The 4,771-nt window shown below is 42.6% G+C and overlaps 1 non-coding gene across 1 annotated transcript; it reads right to left on the bottom strand.

Annotated features, from left to right (window-relative positions):
- Positions 1-343: 343 nt before the first annotated feature.
- Positions 344-450, bottom strand: LOC114411007. Its single transcript, XR_003666394.1, has one exon. It is a non-coding gene; the product is annotated as a small nucleolar RNA R71 (small nucleolar RNA).
- Between the last annotated feature and the right edge of the window lie 4,321 nt (positions 451-4,771).

The following is a 4,771-nucleotide window of genomic DNA, read 5'->3' on the forward strand; positions in this document are numbered from 1 at the left end:
GGAAATGGCTGCACCTGATTTCACCTACGAAAGCTTGTGCATCCAATACCCTGATGAGGATGTCCCATATGTTCTTAAAACTGGACTGATTCATTTGCTTCCAAAGTTTCATGGCCTTGCAGGTGAAGACTCGCACAAACATTTGAAGGAATTTCATATTGTCTGCTCCACCATGAAACCCCCAGATGTCCAAGAGGATCACATATTTCTGAAGGCTTTTCCTCATTCATTAGAGGGAGTGGCAAAGGACTGGTTGTATTACCTTGCTCCAAGGTCCATCACGAGCTGGGATGACCTTAAGAGAGTATTCTTAGAAAAAATTTTCCCTGCTTCCAGGACCACAGCCATCAGGAAAGATATCTCAGGTATTAGACAACTCAGTGGAGAGAGCCTGTATGAGTACTGGGAGCGATTTAAGAAACTATGTGCCAGTTGCCCTCACCATCAGATTTCAGAACAGCTTCTTCTCCAATATTTTTATGAAGGACTCAGTAATATGGAGAGAAGTATGATAGATGCTGCCAGTGGTGGAGCCCTTGGAGACATGACTCCTGCTGAAGCCAGAAATTTAATTGAGAAGATGGCCTCCAACTCCCAGCAGTTTAGCGCCAGAAATGATGCCATAGTCATTAGAGGAGTGCATGAGGTAGCTACAAACCCATCTGCATCATCTGAAACTAAGAAGCTTGAAGGCAAACTGGATGCATTGGTTAACTTGGTAACCCAGCTGGCCTTGAATCAGAAATCTGTACCTGTCGCAAGGGTTTGTGGTTTGTGCTCCTCTGCTGACCACCATACAGACCTTTGCCCTTCCATGCAGCAACCTGGAGCAATTGAGCAGCCTGAAGCTTATGCTGCAAATATTTACAATAGACCTCCTCAACCTCAGCAGCAAAATCAACCACAGCAGAGCAATTATGACCTTTCCAGCAACAGATACAACCCTGGATGGAGGAATCACCCTAACCTCAGATGGTCCAGCCCTCAGCAACAACAACAGCAGCCTGCTCCTTCCTTCCAAAATGCTGCTGGCCCAAGCAGACCATACATTCCTCCACCAATCCAACAACAGCAACAACCCCAGAAACAGCCAACAGTTGAGGCCCCTCCACAACCTTCCCTCGAAGAACTTGTGAGGCAAATGACTATGCAGAACATGCAGTTTCAGCAAGAAACCAGAGCCTCCATTCAGAGCTTAACCAATCAAATGAGACAATTAGCTACCCAATTGAATCAACAACAGTCCCAGAATTCTGACAAGCTGCCTTCTCAAGCTGTCCAAAATCCCAAAAATGTCAGTGCCATTTCATTGAGGTCGAGAAAGCAGTGTCAAGGACCTCAACCCGTAGCACCTTCCTCATCTGCAAATGAACCTGCCAAACTTCACTCTATTCCAGAAAAAGGTGATGAAAAAAATTTACCTAACAATTTCTGTGCAGGTGAATCTTCTTCCACAGGTAATTCTGATTTGCAGAAGCAGCACATTCCCCCTCTTCCATTCCCTCCAAGAGCAGTTTCCAACAAAAAATGGAAGAGGCAGAGAAAGAGATCTTGGAAACGTTTAGAAAAGTAGAGGTAAACATACCTCTGTTGGATGCAATAAAGCAAATTCCAAGATATGCCAAATTCTTGAAGGAGCTGTGCACTAATAAGCGGAAGCTTAAAGGAAGTGAACGAATTAGCATGGGCAGAAATGTCTCCGCATTGATTGGTAAATCTGTTCCTCAAATTCCTGAAAAATGCAAAGATCCAGATACATTCAGCATACCTTGTATTATAGGGAATAGTAAGTTTGACAATGCCATGCTAGATTTAGGAGCCTCTGTTAGTGTTATGCCTCTGTCGATTTTTAATTCTCTATCTCTAGGTCCCTTGCAGTCAACTGATGTGGTAATTCATTTAGCTAATAGAAGTGTTGCCTATCCTGTTGGTTTCATAGAAGATGTCTTAGTTAGAGTTGGTGAACTGATTTTCCCTGTTGATTTTTATATCTTGAATATGGAAGATGGATTTTCTCAAGGATCAGTTCCCATCATTCTAGGCAGACCCTTTACGAAAACTGCTAAAACTAAGATACATGTTTATGCAGGCACACTGTCCATGGAGTTTGGTGATATAACTGTTCATTTTAATATTCTGGATGCTATGAAATACCCATCTGAAGATCTTTCTGTATTTCGTGCTGAAATAATTGACCATGTTGTTGATGAATACATGACTGATCTTTATTCTAATCTGCATGCCTCTCACTCTTCATGCATTGAGTCTGGAATTGTACGTGATCATATGTCTGAATTTTATGCTGAGAGTGAATCTGAGAGTGATATTGATTGCATGCCTGGTGGTGGTGTTTTACCTATTGAGATTGATTTTATAGAGTCAGATAGGACTAACCGTGTTTTAGGAAGTACACATACCTCTGACTTTCTTTATGAGGTAAAGGCTGAGAAACCATCTCCTTCTACCACTGTCCAGCCGACCACACCAGAATTGAAGCCCCTGCCATCAAATTTAAAATACGCTTACTTGGATGATAGCAAGAGTTTTCCAGTGATTATATCTGCCTCCCTTGCTGATGAGCAAGAGGAGAAGTTGTTGTCAGTTCTCAAGAAGCATAAGAAGGCTATAGGCTGGACCCTGGCGGACATTCCTGGTATTAGCTCATCCACATGTATGCTTCGAATAAATTTAGAAGATGGAGCTAAACCAGTAAGACAGCCACAGAGAAGACTCAACCCGGTGATTCTTGATGTAGTGAAGAAGGAGATAACCAAGCTTTTGCAAGCTGGAATCATTTATCCTATCTCTGACAGCCAATGGGTGAGTCCCGTCCAGGTAGTCCCGAAAAAGACTGGCCTCACAGTGATCAGAAATGAGAAGGAGGAGCTGATTCCTACTCGGGTGCAGAACAGTTGGAGAGTCTGCATTGACTATAGGAGGCTGAACCAGGTTACCAAAAAGGACCATTTTCCCCTGCCATTCATTGACCAGATGCTTGAACGCCTGGCAGGTAAATCCCACTACTGTTTCCTTGATGGTTTTTCTGGTTATATGCAAATTACTATTGCTCTTGAGGATCAGGAAAAGACCACATTCACCTGCCCCTTCGGCACTTTTGCTTATAGGAGGATGCCTTTCGGCCTATGCAATGCCCCTGGTACCTTCCAGCGGTGCATGATTAGTATTTTCAGTGATTTTTTAGAAAATTGCATAGAGGTGTTTATGGATGATTTCACTGTATATGGATCCTCTTTTGATGGTTGTTTGAATAGTTTGGAAAAAGTTTTGAATAGATGCATTGAAACTAACCTTGTTCTAAATTTTGAAAAATGTCATTTTATGGTTGAGCAAGGTATAGTTTTAGGCCACATTATTTCCAATAAGGGTATTGAAGTAGATCCTGCAAAAATTTCTGTTATTTCACAATTGCCTTACCCCTCTTGTGTGCGAGAGGTGCGATCTTTTCTTGGTCATGCAGGATTCTACAGGCGCTTTATAAGGGATTTTAGCAAAGTAGCCCTTCCACTGTCCAACTTGTTGCAAAAGGAGGTGCAGTTTGACTTTAATGACAGATGCAAAGAGGCTTTTGATTGCCTCAAAAGAGCGTTGACTACCACCCCTATCATCCAGGCACCCGATTGGACAGCCCCTTTTGAGCTTATGTGTGATGCATCAAATTATGCATTGGGGGCTGTCCTTGCTCAAAAAATTGATAAATTGCCCAGGGTGATATATTATGCTTCTAGGACTTTAGATGCTGCCCAAGCAAATTATACTACCACTGAGAAAGAGCTTCTAGCCATAGTTTTTGCTCTTGAAAAATTTCGATCTTATTTGCTTGGTACTCGCATTATTGTTTATACTGACCATGCAGCTCTAAAGTACTTGTTGAAGAAGGCTGATTCTAAGCCTAGGTTGATCCGATGGATGCTCTGGCTCCAAGAGTTTGACTTGGAGATCCGTGATAGGAGCGGAGCACAAAATCTAGTTGCTGATCATTTGAGTCGGATCGAACGTGTCTCTGATGCAGATTCACCTATTCGGGATGATTTCCCGGATGATCATTTGTATATATTGTATAGTATTTCTGACTCTCTTTCTACTCCCTGGTTTGCTAACATTGTCAATTATTTAGTTGCCTCTGTTTTTCCTCCCTTAGCATCTAAGGCCCAAAAAGATAAGATTAAAAGTGATGCTAAGCATTTTATTTGGGATGACCCCTACTTGTGGAAATTATGCAGTGATCAGGTCATTAGACGGTGCATTCCAGATCATGAGACTGACTCAGTCCTGTAGTTCTGTCATTCTTCCGCACCGGGAGGTCATCTGGGTGTTCAAAGGACAGCTCGCAAAGTGCTTGATTGTGGTTTTTATTGGCCCACCATCTTTAAAGATGCGTGGAAGATCTGCAGCACTTGTGAGCAGTGTCAGAGAGCAGGAAATACACTTACATGGCGACAACAAATGCCTCAGCAACCTATGCTATTCTGTGAGGTGTTTGATGTCTGGGGTATAGATTTCATGGGTCCTTTTCCTGTCTCTTTTGGTTATGTTTACATTCTCCTTGCAGTTGATTATGTTTCAAAATGGGTGGAAGCCAAGCCCACTAGAACTAATGATGCTAAAGTTGTCGCAGACTTTGTCAGGTCTAATCTGTTTTGCAGGTTTGGAGTACCTAAAGCAATTGTTAGTGATCAAGGAACCCATTTTTGCAACAGGACAATGCATGCCCTGCTTAAAAAGTACGGGGTGGTACACAGGGTATCCACAC

Source organism: Glycine soja, chromosome 4, assembly GCF_004193775.1.
Source record: "Glycine soja cultivar W05 chromosome 4, ASM419377v2, whole genome shotgun sequence".
NCBI classification, from domain to species: Eukaryota; Viridiplantae; Streptophyta; class Magnoliopsida; order Fabales; family Fabaceae; genus Glycine; species Glycine soja.